The sequence below is a fragment of the Pipistrellus hanaki genome (genome assembly GCF_964339955.1).
Source record: "Pipistrellus hanaki genome assembly, chromosome: 4".
NCBI classification, from domain to species: Eukaryota; Metazoa; Chordata; class Mammalia; order Chiroptera; family Vespertilionidae; genus Pipistrellus; species Pipistrellus hanaki.
This window is the reverse complement of record NC_140506.1, coordinates 53179080-53196830: the sequence shown is the minus strand read 5'-3', so window position 1 is coordinate 53196830 and position 17751 is coordinate 53179080.

Below are 17751 nucleotides of genomic sequence, written 5' to 3'. Positions count from 1 at the left end.
GTATATACTTTAGCAACTTTCATGTTGTGGTGAACTGCAAGTCTTCTCTGCAGCACAACTCTTTCAGATGTTATTTTTAACACATGTGTTTAAGAACAATTAGCTAGAATTACTTTTGGCGTAAAGTGGTTTTCTTTAATTGTTTTCTTTCACAGATCTTAGAGCCACAAAAATCTTTATATATGCCTCTTGCCTCGGATGAACTATTCTTTAAAACAAGACTTAAATAGAAATGTAATTTAGATGCTTCTACTAAAGATGTTCTTAAAACATTCCTAGGGTTTATAAAAAAAAAAATAGAGTTTCACAGGCTCTGCCCAATTTCCCGGTAGAGTATGTATGCATGATTTGCACTCTCTTTGGTACGCCTACACTAACAGCAGGGATTCTTAATATTGGTGTACACTTAGCACATTGTGAACAACATGGACAAAGGAATAAACATGACCTCCAATCAAAATTTCAATGCCCTCAGCACCCTAAAATGAAGAGGGAACCTTCAACTCCAGATTCAGTCATGTCTGTATTAAAGAGCAAACCCATAGGTACCAGCTGACAAGGCAGAAGCAAGAATCTGGGTTGCAATCCGCCCTACCCTATCCCACATCATTTCAACAGAAAGCCTAAATTGAAGTGCTTTTGAAAAGAATCATATTGACCACAAATCTTTTTAATATTATAGTAGACTTTAAAGATCCAAGAATGCACTTATTTAACAAAACAAAACAAAACAAAACAAAAAAACCTTATCAGTATGTTTTTCTAAATTTTCTTCTTCATGTATAGTTTATTTTCCAAACATGTATTTTAACAACATACAAAATAGTATGTTTGGAGAAAGATTCAGAGGCAGCTTTCCTCTTCCTCAGAAGACAAGATCTAGAAACACATCAGTCATTCATGTCATTTGTGACAGTTCAAATCACCAAAGGTATTTGGTAAACTTTAAACACTGTCAGAACTGTAAAGGTTACTGGGCATCTCCAGCACAAATCAATTACAACAACATTGCACAAATGTGAGAGAGGGTACATGAGTGAATGTGTGTGTGCCCTTGACAGTTACATCTTCTAGTAGATCAGCATGAAGTTCAGCTACATATAATAACAACAGCAATAATAACACCAGCAAGATATGACAAACAAAATGAACGTTTACTCTTATTCAGTAATAGATTTAGGCAGCCCAGAGCTATTTTGTAGCTTCCTGATGTTCTGTCATACAACTTAGTGTGCTGCTCCACATCACATTATGGCTGCTTGTGTTCTAGTTATCATGTCCACATGGCAAGAAAAGGGACAGGGACTAAGAATAAAAATATCATTTGAAGACATCCACTTAGTTCTCATTGGTCACAATTTATTCATAAGGCCCCAGCCATTGGAAGGAGAAGTCTAGCTTTTGATCTGGGCAACAAGGTAGTCAGCTAAAATCTTGGGTTGTTAATACAAAGAGGAGGATAACTGATACTTAAAGTGGACAGAATTTTTTTCTCTCTCACTTTAAAAACAGACCCCTAGCCTCCTTGGCGAAAAATATAACAGCTACCTGATGAACCAATCAAAGAATTAAAATAGAATAGACTTATTATTTGTCATAAATATAAATTAATTAAATTTTCATTTTTAACTGAATATTTCACTGACTTTCATAAATATAAGTGAAGAAATATTTCTATATATCAAATAACATCCAAAACTTTAAAACCTGTATAATTATATTTCATTAGTGGGACAGGGACAGAAAAAAAAGGGGCTGATTAATTTCCTTTGAAAGAAAAGAGTTAACATAGAAGTAATTTCACCTCACTACGAAATCAAAATTAGTGCTCTCAGTAGGGAGTTATGCTGTCATGTTTGAGAATCACTGAATTGAACAATACTATTTCTGGAAATGATTTCTTTTAGCAATTACTAACAGTTTATGGAAAGACCTGCAATTTTATTTTTCCAAATGTTCAAGTAATCTTAACTCATCAAAATGCTAAAATCTTTTGTATCACAGTTGTCTCAGACTTCCTCATGTAAATGGCCTGCCGGTTTAACAGCTGGAACCTCTTAGTGAGGATCTGCAGCCTAAACCCCACCCCAAGCACTGGGACTCATCTGGCCCCTAAGCTAGAATCCATAGCTCACTGTCTAACTCACAGCTCTGCTCTGAGCTGGCAACCAGATTTTAGTAGCAGTCTCTGCCCTAATTTGCCTGATGCCATGATTGTCTCTTATCAGGTGCTTGAAGAATTGCTCCACAGCATACCAGACAGACCCCTGGGAATGAGCCTTCCATTAATGGGAACCTGCTACCTGATGACGTAGCCTTTTATACTGTTTGTTTGAAACACCCATTCATGTATTTAGTAAACCAACATTGAAATCTGGCCAGGCACTGGTAGGAAAAATATCAAAAACACGGTCGCCTGTGGAAGAGACAGCTGTAAACTGTAAAATGATATTCCTTTTAAAGCTAGCATGTCAAACTCATTGCCCACGTGATGCATGTGGCCCACAATGAATATTTTTGTGGCCTAGCCAATATAACGGTATGTAAGAAACATTATAATAAAATTTTCATAATTTAATTTTTACAATATTCTGTTATACATAATTATCAATAATGAACTACAACATTTGCTAATGAATGATTACTATAATTGTGTTGCCTTCATTTCCCTTGCGCCTTAGGCACAGGCACATCATTTCTCTCCACTAATACCAGCAGCAAGTATTTTAGCAGCCGGTTGCCACATCATTAGTCTTGGAATGACTTGTTTGGTGTGCGCAACAGGAAATATTTCGCTTTCAAAGAACAAGAAAAACAGGTTTATTTGCATTATGCTAACTAATGTGTGCAGTTATTCAGTGTTTGGTAAGTTAATGTTCAAAAATATTAATTTTTCTTAAAATTGTCTATTATCTTATGTTAATAATTACTCATTTATTTCAGCCCTTTGTATTCAGCATGTCTCTATCGAAATCAACCCACCTTTCTATGAAAATTGAAGCTTTTGTTTTATCGCTGCCCACATAAACTTAAACCTTGTTTATTTGGCCCGTGTTAGCCTTTGAGTTTGACATGCTTGTTCTAAAAGGTTAGATTTGGTCTCCTAGGGATTTTCATCCATTGTTCTTAAGTCTGAACTCTTTAGTCACATGGAATAGATTTCATTCAGACTTCCACAAATCCACCCTCCAATCTGGAATATTTCTAGTGGGATTATATTCCCATCAACATCTCCAACTTTCACTGCAAATAACTTGCAATAGAAATCATACACACATTATTTTATTTATTCTTCAAGCTCTTAAAACCCTGTTACTGTGACTCATATATAAAATGGATTTTTAGTTTCTTCACTCTCTTTTTTGGATAAGTCCTAATTTAAAAATAGCCTTCTTAAAGTGCAGTATTGAAAAAATGAATATAGTATAATAAAATGTCTTGCCTCTACTTAACAAAAGTTAGATATTTCATCTAGAATAGCAAGCCAGGATTCTTGGCAAAGAGAGAGGAAGAAGGAGAAGGAGAAGGAGAGGGAGAGGAAGAGAGAGAGAGAGAGGGAGAGGGAGAGAGAGAGAGAGAGGGAGAGGGAGAGGGAGAGGGAGAGGGAGAGGGAGAGGGAGAGGGAGAGGGAGAGGGAGAGGGAGAGGGAGAGGGAGAGGGAGAGGGAGAGGGAGAGAAAATGAAAGAAAAAGAGCCCTGGCCAGTGTGGCTCAGTAGGTTGAGCATCATCCCATGCACCAAAATATTCGATTCCCAGTCAGGGCTCCTACAAGGTTGAGGCTTCCATCCCCAGTCAGGGCACATATGTGAGGCAACCATATGTGTTTTTCTCTCTCCCTCTCCTTCCTCTCTAAAAAAATCAATCCAGAAAAAAAAGGAAAGAAAAAGAATAGCTGCAGATGAATTTAATAACCTTTTCAGATCACTTTTGAGCTTATGGTGATTTCAAGTTCTGAAAATTCTGGTTCTCTTATCCTTAGTGGCTTCCTTTAGCTGGTTCATTCTGTAAGGCAGTCTACTGTACTGCTTACTCTGGTGTAAGGACCCTTACTCCTTAAGATATGTGAAGGTGATATCAGTATATATATATATATATATATATATATATATATATATATAGCACATTGACCATCATAGAGGAAGGATTTTACCTATGTAAAATACTAGAATTAATAGGTATTTTTTTAAGTTATAAGTAATTCACCTAGAGCTTAGGAGTCATTAACCAAAAAGAGACTTTAAGTAATATTAAAGTTATCTCATACAGCCCTGCCATTCATCTCAAGAACCACCCAATATGTGTTATGTTTTATGATAGGTTCAGGTGATGCAAAAATTAATTAAGTTGTCTTAACCTCAATAAACCCAACATTTAGTGGAAAAAACTTCCATGGACAGAAACAGCTATCCCACAATTGTACAGATAGGGCTCGATAGATCAATGCTCTTGTTACCCGATTACATCCATTCCATTCTAGATATAAAGCTCCTCTGCATCAGTGAACATTTAATAAATGTTTGGTGTTGCATACTCAAATAATTTAGGAAAATGGTAATGTTTACTTTGTTAACCGTATACTTTGGTTTGGGGCTTTATATATTAACTTCTTTTCATCTTGGAATAGACTTACATACACTGGTATTTCCTATTTCTTTGGATTTAAGGAATTGTGAAAAAGCACCACTACCATCTCCATGAAGAAATCTCTGGCTGAAGATAACTAGGTTTTTATACAATATTATACAAACTTTTAAAAGTATCTATAGATCAAAAAGTATTTGAAAGGTATACACCAAATATTAAACAAAATTATTATCTCTAGGTAGTGAGATCATGAGAGATTTTGTAAATGCCCTTATACTTTAAAAAATTAAACATTTTTCAATGAGTGTGCATATTAGAATAGATACACAGGAGAAAGGAAACAGGTGAGTGCTAGGGATGATGGCAATGGATGAAATACAGATGATGGGAAATTAAGAAGTGGTACAAGGACCATAGATATATAAGGGTTACAATGCAAAAATAAGATCAACACTAGAAGGAATTAGAATAATAATAAAAATATAGTTTTACTACTAATAGAGTATCTAGTTTTTTTTGTATTTTGGACAGCCACATCTCCAATTTTATTACTCAGGGAGTCCACTGGCCAATGAAATGATTGAAGCATAATGATTTTATCTTATCTGCCCAAAAAATAAGGTTAAAAATGAAAATGAATCTTGTTCAACTTTTTAAAAAAATATGTAAATTTCCTTAAACATATTAGTTTTAGTAATGTTTTCCAATAGAAAAAAATAAGCTAAATTAAACTATAAACCATATATACACAGCTTTCATTTATTAACAAAGTAATGCACTTTTAAATTCAAGACCTTTGTTTTTAAATATAAGGATCAAAATAAAGAGTTGTAGAATTAATGAACAAAACTAATCTTTTTCTGCCATTGTAACCTTAAATCCTTCTTTCTGAAACAATTCAATAGATAGATAGTTAATTAGATATAGATAAATAGATATTTGCAGAACTACATTATTTTAATATTATTCTTTATACCTCATGATGGATGCAAAATTTCTGCCTCTGGATTCCCAAAATATCAACTCAGTATCTTAATCATGTAATTACATTCTCTTTTGTAGTATAGACATTTATTTAGATATTTTATTATACTTTCCAAACAGTTAGTTCTGAGTTCATTATTTGTCTTACTTATTTGATATTATTTAAGAGCAAAATTAAATTACTTTTAAGACTGGCTTCATAAAAACATACTAAATAAAAGTGTTACCCAACGTTTTAAAAATATTTTTGTAAATTTAATCAACATTTATTACTTTAATAAAAAATACTTTGCATTTTGTGAAACTAGATTGTGGGAACTACTCAAATGCATTCCAAGGTTACTTTTCCTATGAATGGCTGTCAATCTTTTATCTATTCTCAATTTTTTCTTATAAATATGATACTTTTTTTCTGTGCAACTGATTTCTATACTCACCTCTCTTCACATTCATGATGGGGAGGGAGGATAGAGGCTTTATAAAGAGGGTCTCCTGTTTCTGAACATCCTCTACATTGATTAATTCAATAGCAAAAACTCTATTTTCTTAGATTTTGTTGAGTTGTAGGTATCTTTTTTAATACTGCCATAGTCATACCACAAAATAATATTGCATAAAATCTGATTTTACATATATTATTTCTTCCTAAAGTAAAAAACTCTCAAGTTGCTTAGTGAAGTGCTAAATGCTTTATATTGACAGGCTACCACTGTTAAGCAATCTATATTTGCAGCCTGCCAAAATGAAAGCCATAGTTGAATCTTTTTTGTTGTTCAGAGTATTTTAAATTACAAATGATGTTGATTTTAGTCATCTTTGCTCTATTCACTCACAAAGCTGCATGCTTCACAAGTCAGCTCTCAGAATCAGTCTAAAATACTTTTATTGGGATTAGCACTTACATAGCACATCACATCTTCCAAATACTTTGTAAACATTCGTCAATCCAAAATAAGAAACAAACAAAAAAACAAAAAACAAAAAAAGAAAGAAAATATCTGAGAGGTCTGTGCAAAACAGGTCTTGGGATAAAAGTTTTCCTATAGATTAAACCTGAAGGCAAGATATTTATTTAGCAGTTTATTTTCAGCCAATAAAGTATATGTCAGGAAGTAATTGTCAGTTCTTCACTTTCCATTGTAACTGAATACATAATTTCAATTTTAACGATCTTATGAATTACAGAAGGATTAATATTATTAATGGCCAATAGAATGCATGCCATATGAGGAAGTCTTAACACGTTGAATGCTGCTTTGCGCATTATATAAAGCAAATGTTTTGTGATAAATTAGTAAGACTCAACTAGACTCAGAGAACAGACATGTATAAATTGCTGTTTCTCCTTGCTTTCCTATAGTAGCAGCAACTTCACTCACTATAAATGCAAGTAAAACTAACTTGGTCCAATTATAAATGAGTCCCCAAGCTTACATTAAATATATAAAAATATATAGCCCAACAGGAGTCAAACTAATATATTATTTAAAGAGAGCACTATAAATTTTGTCGCTGGTTTTCTAAGTAATATATAGCTTCTGCCTTCATTGGCTCTGCATTTCCTCCAGTCTTCTTTTAAGATTCTTTTTAACTTGTTTTTAAAGAGAAGAGTCTATATATATATTTTTATCTTGAAAATGACACACTTACTGTGACAATAGAAAAACTTAATGAAGAGCCTAAGATATGATTAATATTATATGTTGTATTGGAGATAATTGAGATTTTTAAAAAAATCATGTCATGATACAAAGGACATTATTTGTCATCATTGCTTTTTATAGATTTAGATATTGAAAACAGAATGAAAGAGTCACACAAAGGAGAAACTTCAAGGTCAAGAGCGATAGATAATTTGTTTTAAATTAAAGTGTGGTCAAAGAAAGGGAAAGTTGCACATGAAATATACGTTAAGGAATGCCTGTGCTATATTTTCAATAATTAAACAATCAAATGAAACATATTATAATCAAAAGCTATATACCTAAAACTTTAGATTTTTAATAAAAAAATACTGAAAATACACTGATTTATTGAGAATTATATTTCTACATTCTTTGAGGGTTTCATCAAGAACAGACAAGTTAAGGACTGAAACTTGAAATAAACTACTGTGTGTTTCAATTTAAAAGTTGTGACTAAACCAAAGTAATTTCACAATCTTCTAGCTCCTTTCTTCTGTGTAAGAATCATAAGGTTTACTTCTGATAAACAAACAAACAAAAATATTATGCACATCCAACAGCGTTCAGTGACATCTTTAAGACAATCTTAAAAAAATGCGAAGCAAGCTTCTTAACCATATAATGCAATAATTTTTTTACTCTGAATTTTATGTCTAATTGAAATTTTCAATGTTATTACCCTGTTTCCCTGAAAATAAGACAGTGTCTTATATTAATTTTTGCTCCCAAAGATGCACTAGGTCTATTTTCAGGGGATGTCTTATTTTTCCATGAAGAAGAATACGGTACACATTTATTGTTAAATAAAAATAAAGGAAATTTATTACCTGTATACGGTACGGTAGTACAGTAGTTGTCAACACAAACCAGACAAGCTGTGAATCCTACAGTATCAAGAATTTACTCATTTATTCAATGACAATCATGTCATCATCTTCTGGAACATCATCATAGCAATCCAATTCCTGAATTTCCTGGTGAATTTCTTGTGACTCCATTTCTTTCAGAATCAGTGGACCAAATCTCTCATGTATCAAGGTGGGGGGAAGGGGATCACTTAAAATGACACAGGGGGGACCAGAGTTGGGAATCAAAATGGCACAGGAGAATCAGAGGGGGATTACCATTTTAGTAACCCCTTTTGATCCTCCTGTGTCATTTTGATTGCCCCCTCTGATCCTCCTGTGTCATTTTAAGTGATCCCCCTCCCTCCACCCCTGTGCCACTGAACACCTTCACCAGATATCCCCCCTACCCCTTTATCAGACATTTACCCCATGGGGCCTGCCTGGGGACTGTCACTGGGCTTGCTGGGACCTGGATCTGGGCTGGAGCAGGGCCTGCCACTGACTGAGAACCTTCAGTCATCATGAGGGCAGCCACGAGCATCAGGTAGTGTTACCAGAGACAGACCAGCACTCACCACCTTCGCCCACATCCTATCGGCTCTCATCCTCCTGTTCTTCTACACACATCTGCGAAAGTCTCCTCCTTTCTCCAGCCCCAAGCTCACCGCTCACTCCGACTTCTGCTCCTCCTCCACACGGCAGTGACCTCAGGACTCCGCATAACATCACTGGTTGCTAGAAAAGGACTCCGCATAACATCACTGGTTGCTAGACACCAGTAGGGGCGGCCCTAGTGACAGTTTAAGATAAATTAATTTTCATTCTGAGACAGAGCGTATGGGGGCCATATTTTCTGGGGGATGCCTTATATTTCACTCAGAAGGAATCCTGTAAGTAGGTCTTATTTTCGGAGGATGTTTTATTTTCGGGGAAACATGGTAGCAGCATCGTAATCTTGCTCAGGTATCATTAAAAAAATATCGATTCAAAGGTGGCAGCCTTTGATCATGCACACTGGAGAATGATATCCCTATTATAAAAATGTAGAGTTAATAAATTTTAATATTGAAGTTTAAGAGAACAACATTAGAATCAATAAAGTTGCAGAGGACTAATGTGTTCCTATATGAATTCAATATATGAGTTACAAAGGCAAATATTTAAAAATCCCCTATACATTTCTTTTTAAAAATATATTTTATTATACACATTCATATATTTTTAAAAAGAAATGTACACATTTCTTTCCTTAAATATATGTGTATATATATATATATATATATATATATATATATATATATATATATTTTAATTTTGGTAGTATTACACATATCTCCCAATCCTCCCCATTAGATAGTTAGCTAGATATAGATAAATAGATATTTGCAGAACTACAATATTTTAATATTATTCTTTATACCTCCTCCTCCTCCAGTCCCACCCACCTCTCCAAGTCTTCACTACCCTATTGCCCGGGTCCATGGAATATATATATATATATATATATATATATATATATATATATATATATAGCTAATATGCAAAGTGTCCTTGGGAATTTGACTGGGAGAAGGGAAGTTCAATCACTCACAATGACGTGTGCTGAGCACCAGGGGTTGGCATGTTACATGGGGAGCAATGGTGGCAGGTGAACCAGGGAAGGTGGAGGTGGGGAGGTGGGGAGGCAAGGAACCTGATTGGCCCTGATTGCTGGCCAGGCCTAGAGACCCTACCTGTACACATTTTCATGCACCAGGCCTCTAGGATCAATATATAAGTTCTTTGGTTTATCTCTTCTCATCCCTTTAACCCCACATTTCAATTCCAATATTTTAGTCTTTCCTCCCAGAAACTCATCTCTTAGCACATGCCAACTCCTTATCATGTACTCAAGAAAGAAGTAAAACAGGCTTGGTAATAAATTTAAAAAGAAAAAGAAAACAAATGACCAATTAAGAGGTGGTTTCTGTAACTCCAACTTTACCAAATAAGTAAACATAACATATCCTTTTCCTTGTTCTCAAGTGCCTGAAATTCTACAATTGAATATTCTGGATTGACTGTTTGATTAAGTAAATATTCTTAGGAAGAATATTACTATAAGCTGTGAAATTCTAAAGCCACAAAACCACATTATTTATTTGACAAATTCTGCCCAGTTTCAGCCTAGTAATTATCTAAATTACAGATTAAAATTGACCACTACTAAAGGCTGTTTATGGCCATATCTCATATAGCTGGTTATACTTATGGCACAATTTATATTTTATAGCTTCTACATATACCTTAACGGGAGATATGCAATGACAAAATAAAATGTGAAATACTAGGAAAATATTATAACGCAAATAAACCAGGTGGCTTATTTTAACCATTTACTGTCAGAAAAATTTTCCTCCCATCAAACCTGAATCTCTCCATCAACAGCTAAGGACATTTAAGGCCATTCTCAGTTATTCTAGGGTTTGACTGATTTCCTCTTTTTTTTTTATGGTTAGGACTAGGTTTTCAAAATGCTTTGCCACCACATTTACTACTTTTTCCTCACAAATATCACTGAATTGTTCCACTCTTTTCCAGATTCTGATAGTTAAACACAGAGATGCGAAGAAGCATGTTCAAGATTTCACAGCAAATTAAAAACATAGCAGGGCATGGACTGGACTGCACCCGAATCTTCAGACTGCTGTTAGACCATCAGACCTGTGAGGTACAATGAATTAAGCAAAAGAAACAAACCAACTAGAAAATAAAATAAGGAAAGAAAAACCAGGATTTCAGTTTCTTTTTCCACAGATAGATATAAACATCCAAGGATGCAATGCCTGTCATAGAGCTTCCAGGCAGATCCACACAGTGATTAATCTAGTGCTGTCTGTCTTCATACTTTCCCACCTGTTTATATCAGGACATAAAACTTTAGTAAGTAGTTCTTATACCTGATGACTAAAATGAACATGTTTTGTTGTGTAACCTGTAAATGCCATAAAATGTGTGGAATTTTACAGAAAAAAATGTCTGAGCTCCTTTGCTCAACTTCTCTTTACCAGCTCTGTCTTTTCCAATCAGTCCTTAAGACTCGGATCAGAGAGAGAGAAACTGTTAAAGACTTGGGTTTTGAACATTAGAGCAGTAAATTTGGAAATCAAGAGCTCTTGAACTTGTGCCTAAACCCTCATTTGCAACAGAAGCTTACAGTCGTTAGAGTAGGAAGTATGACAAGGTATTGAAACAGCAAACTGAGGTTTCAGTAACTACAATATATTTATGTATCAATCCTTAAAGAATTAGCTGAGAGACTTCAGAAATCCAAATATCCCTCAGTCTACAAGCATTCTTTGAATGCTCTTAATGTGTCAAGATATGAGCTAGGTGATAGGGAAAAGCCATTCAAGCACTAACCTAATTCTGTCTGGAGGTGTCAGGAGAGCTTTCACAGAAGAAATGATATTTGAAGTTGAGATTTGAAAAATGAGTAAGAGCTAGCCAGATTGAAGAGGTTAGGAAGAAGAGTATTCAGACATGAGAGGCTATACATACAAAGACACTAAAGCAGGAAAAGGCATGACACACTGAAGGAACTGGGGGGGAAAATCAATAAAGTTGTAGAAGACAAAGAGACAAGTTGAGGTTGAGATGTAGGCAGGGATCAGATAATGCCAACCCTTGCAGGTAAATGTATTTTATCCACTTTATTCTTACTGTCACAAGAAGCTTTAGTGTTGTTTAAGAGGAAAATAATATTATTGAACTTGCATTTTTAAAAGATCTCAGGCTTCTGCGTATACTTACCTGTTGCTTATAGTCTCTCTAGGTCCACTCGTTGGTGGTTTAGCTCTTACCATTCACAGATCCAGTCTCATGAGGAACATGGGCTGTAGGGAGAATTAAGTAATTAAGTGATGTCAATTTCCCTGAATTTCCATAAGTTACTGCAAATTTAGCCTCCAATTGAAATAAACCAACTAGTATGTTCATGAAACTCAAAATTATGCTATCATCAGCTAAATTGAATAAAATTAGACATGGAAATAATAAGCAGCCCATTTTAACATGTCATCATTTATAGAAAAACTAAAGGCCCAATGCACAAAATTTGTGCATGGGGGGAGGTGTACCTCAACCCAGCCTGCACCCTGTCCAATCCAGGACCCCTTGGGGGATGTCCGACTCCCAGGATCAGGGCTAAACCATCAGTTGGACATCCCTCTCACAATTCTGGACCACTGGCTCCTAATCGCTTACCTGCCTGCCTGCCTGGTTGCCCCTAACTGTGCACCCCCCCACCCCCCCATGCTGGCCTGATTGCCCCTCATTGCCTCTGCATGCCGACCTGATCTCCCCTAACTGCCCCCCTACCAGCCTGGCCACCCCTTACTGCCCCCCTGCTGGCCTGATCGCCCCTAACTGTCCCCCTCTGCTGGCCTGGTTGCCCCCAACTGGCCCCCTGCCAGGCTAATCACCCCCAACTTCCCTCCTTGATGGCTTAGTCACCCCAACTGCACTACTCCTGCCAGCCTGGTCACCCCAACTGCCCTCCCACCAGCCTAGTTGCCCCTCATTGCCCCCACACTGACTGGTCCCTCCTAGCTGTCCCCCAGGCCGGCCTGGTTGCTCTCAACTGCCTCCTCCTGCTGGCCTGGTCGCCCCTCATGACCCCCCTCCACTGGCCTGGTCATCCCACACAGCCTGCTGTTCAGTTGTTTGGTCATCCCTCACTAACACCCCTGAAGGCCTGGTCTAGGCAGCCATCATATGAGGGCATGAGGGTCATGCATATTATCTCTTTATAACATAAGATTATTATATAACACAATTAAAAAAGGAAAATTTATTTGTATATGTATTTATAAAACCTAGCTCAACAAAAGTAAAACTACAAAAAGATCCTCTGAAACAGTCAAAATACTATACTCAGAATATTAAATTAAATCTACATAAAAAAATAATAAGATTAATTCAGAAATTTGAAGCATTGCCAGTATTCAAGAGATAGGCAAACCCATTAAAATACTAAGACTAATAAGATACTACCTTAAATAATTTATCATCAAAATTATATATTATTTGTTACCATGTCTTCTTAGTTACATTACAATAATCATATAAGTGGCATCTTCTATTCAGGTAACTAGTAACTCCTTCAGGCCAGTGCATGTGACAGGGTCTTTGTTTTTGTTTGTTTTTTGTTTTTTTTTAAATCTCAGTTTCACTTAACTTTTCAACCTTTTAAATTAATACCAAATAAGTCAAGCCCTTAATTGTATTTTATATAGATTGCACTTTAAAATTTACTAGAACTAAGTAAAGTCTCCCAACCTTGGGAAAGATGTTTTTTAAGCAAAAAAAAAAAAAAAAAAAAAAAAAGTGAAATAGCAATTTCCTATAATAGAGAGATTTATGTATATGATTTTTTAAAATTCTTTTTTCACAGCAATTGAAATTCAAGAAAGATGATAATATTCTATTTTTAATGCCAAATAATGGCTGTGTAAGTGAAGGGTGCCTCACTTCTAAATTCAAATCAAAATTATCTCATTATTGTACTGATTTCCCAAATGATTCTAATCAGGAATAGCCATTAATCAAAAAAAGTCTGAAAAACATTAGATTTTCAAACTATTACACTAGTTTAACTTTTAAAAAATAAAGAACAGAGATTCTAATTCTAAAGGCATTTAAAATATACTAATTTTAGCAGATCTCAATTTTTAAAACCTTATTTTAGCAGTACAAGCAACAACAAAAAATGCTTTGTTAGCACTAATGCTACGAATATGAATTTGAAGTAAAAGAAAATGCTTGAAAATTATAAAATATAATGCAAATAAAACAGAATACATATTACATTCCAGTAAGGTCAGTTGATCAAGAAATGGTCAACTTTTCTATAATGATCACTTTCAAAAATGACCTATTTTTCTATAGAAACACTCAGTTTTTCTATTTTGTTTCTTCTTAAGTTCCTCCCTATGGTAGAATTTAATCTTAGGCGGTTCACCAAATCTCTCCATTTACCCATTCACTATCCCTGGTACATGTTCCTTGATTAGCAGAACGAAGTGCTGGAGAGAAACTGCATTTTGCCTGGGTGGGTGAGCTGTCCACTGACCTCCCCCTGAGGCACTTCTGTTCACATTTGGCCTTCAACTTTACACAAATAACACCCCACCATTCCTCTTCCCAAATCATCATGTCAAGACCAGCTTCTCCTATCATGTCAGTATCCTTCTGGAGTCCACAGGCCCATTCTTCCCCTCGAAAAGAATTCCCATTAAAGAAAATTTCCCATTAAACTTGGTGAAAGTAAAGTTCTATTCCCCTGCCACTCACATATGCACCTTGGGCTCTCATGGGCAAATCCAGACGTCCAAAAACTATGTTGTCTTTCTCAGACCTCGCTGCCCAAGATCCTTCCTGGTGTCTTTGTCACTTCGGTGAGCATCATGCTGCCATGAAAAAAAGCAGGTCCTGAGCATACTTGTATGCCCATCCTACCTGAAGTTCCTGGCACAGTCCCCTCACCTCCCCTGTGAGGTGCAGAACAGAAATCTCTCTCCTTTTCAGGTTCCCACTATCCTCTCAGCTTTGCCTGGAGTTCCCCTCACGTGTTGTTAAGGAATCCCCTTTAGTCCAGGGAAAGGAAGCCTTGTTTCTGCAACAAGTAGGAACCTTAATCTTCTAATATATATATATATATATATATATATATATATATATATATATATATATATATATATTAGCAAAAAGCTCTTATTGATCTCCATTCCACTCAGCAAAAGAAGCATAGTTTCCATCCATTTAGGCCTCTGCCTAACTATACCCGAGGTTGCATTAAGTGTAAGTGGTTAGCGTGCTTCCAGGGCTGGGAGAGAACCACCTGTACTTAGCTCTCTCTGGTCTGCAAACACAGCGCCTGCAGGCAGAGTTAACCCACCCCTCTTCCCAACTACACGGCCTCTTCGGAAAACCCCTTCACTCATTTACTAACTCTGCCAGAGGCACAAGAGTTTGGAAACCTCACTGGAGCCCATGAAACTTCCTGGCTCTATCTGTTTCTTTCTGTTGAGGCACGGCTGTCAGCTACTCCTCCCCTGGCCCTGCTGCCCTCTGAGCTTTGGACAGAAAGGGAAGGACAAACCAGCCCCCTCGGACTGCCTGAACATCCGTGCTTCTCCCAGGCTCTTTCCTGGCAGGCAAAGCTCTGAACGCACCTTCTTCAGGGACCCATGCTATCTCGGATTCTACCTAGTCACTTACTCTTTTGTGACATAATTATTTCTCTTGCAATTATGTTTTTCTTGTTGAAATGGAGGCTGCAAAGAGAAGCCATAATTCTTGGCTATTATTTTTTTAATTGGTAATCTGATTTTCAAACCTCAAAAATTAACATGGTTTTCTCTGCTTTCTGGGGCAAGGCACTGAATGCTTAACTATCTGAATATTACAGAAAGTTTCATTAGTAATATATATATATATATATATATATATATATATATATATATATATATATAAATTTATATAACAATTTGAGAATATTATGCCATAATATCATTATTCTTCTCCTCATCATTTCATGTGGGTTTTATGTTCTCCTATTCAGAAACATGAAATTTAGTACCTATTCAAATTGATTAGTCTTTTATTTTTTATGGTTTTTAGCTTTGAAATTTTTAATAGGATCGATCAATAATTTAGTTTACAGAAAATTGTAGGAAATAGTTTGAGTAATACTAAACTACATAAGATAATGACTTCCTCTTAGTCCTTAAATATTAAGGAATAAAAAGCCTGGCACATGATAAAGGCCATACTAAGTGCACGATCAATGTGAATATTTTTGTACATTGTAAAGCCTTATGCACTAGTTAAGTGTTATGAGTTCCTAGAAGGAAGAAATTCTCAATATTAGTGTCATCTGGAAGAGATACAAAACATTTACCAGTTTGAAGAAAATGAAAATGTTTATACTTTAAAACTTCACTTTTTTGCTCCATGTCAACCATAACAAGGATTTCAAAAGTGTTGAGTCTCTACATCTGAAACACAATGTATAAGCAGATGTCCTATTTTTCTCAGTATGTGACATGTAATAAAGTTTTATGTGTCATTTTTCTTTAGCTACCCTTGTTTTCCCAAGTTTGTCATTAAACATGTGGGTCCAACTTTTGTGCAACCTTCGTATTGATAGTGTGATCCTGTATACCAGTCATATGGAATGTTCTTCCAATTGCTTTGTTTATTTTTATGTAACCATATTTTCATATAAAAAATGAAAACTTAAACTTGTTCTCAGAAACTAACCAAAGGTGTTGTTCTTATAGGAGATCAATAAACTCATCTTTACAGCTGAACCGAGGGATCTGGCCCTCAAAGGTTGTATTAAAGCACTTTTATGAATAGAGGGTATTCTGCAAATGTCAAAAGTAAGGGCAAGTTATTCTGAGAGCTTATAAGGTATAAATATTTTTTTAGAAATACTAGAATTGTGCTGGGATAACTACTGCCTGTGGAAAAAAAATAATTGCAATATGCTTGTAATATAGCTTAAACCAGTATTTTACATTGTACTTAACGTTTCATTTCATTTTTTATCATTATAAACCAGCAGTTCTTTCTGAACAAAATTATCCTATTTGACACTATTTTTTTTCACCTTCTGGCACACACCCACATGTGTAGGGTTAGTTAAACAAATGTTTACACAAAAAATGTGCAAGAAGTTAGCTTGTGAGGTTAACACTGAAAATATATTTGCAAGTGCTTTTAAAATCTCAGGCTGGCCTCAATATATTCAGTAAAATGTCAAAAAACAGAAAAAGTTTAAATCTTTCTATTGGCTCATTATTATTCAGACATATAGAAAAAGAAAAAAGCTACTCTAATCCTAATTCATATGCAATATTTGTTTTTTGATGCTGATGCTCAATCATACCCAGACACTTGGTTATGTTACTTAAATGTGCTACCTATCTGGCAATGCTGCTGTGTTGTAGGTCTAACAGTAATTTGATTTTCAGGTTCAGTCTTATATGCGTTCCTATAGGAACAATTTATAGCATAGGAGCAAATTATTCAAATCTAATTTAACAGACTCGATAATTTTCCTTAGTTTTATCTTGGGCATTTTGTATTCATTTCTCTATACCTAGTGGCGATGTAACAATTCAATTACCAAAGTTCTCCATCCAGAAAGTGCAGTTGATTTCTGGTAATTCTTATTCTGTTTGATTCCTTTTTTTCCCTCCTAGTTTAACACACACCAGTTGGTGTTGGCTGAGTTAAAAATCTTGAAATAAGCCTGGTACTGAGTCATTTATATAGGTTAATAAATAAATAAGAAATTAATAAAATACATACTAGAAATGGAAAATAATACTAGTGGCGACATTTCTTGTCATGAGGACATTTTTCCTCTATGCACAGAAATAAAACAAGCTCAAGGCAGCTGAAGAAAATAGGAGTAAGAGAGATTATATAAATTGAAAGATGAAAAGACAGTGGGTGAGTATAAAGAAGCACATTGAGCACAGAGTCAGCTTGGCAAAAAAAGGCAGCTCCAGGAACCTCAGGAGGTAAAACCCCAATTAGCAGATCAAGTGGATAAGAAGGATGTTTTGAAATAAATGAGCGATAGCATAAGCAAATT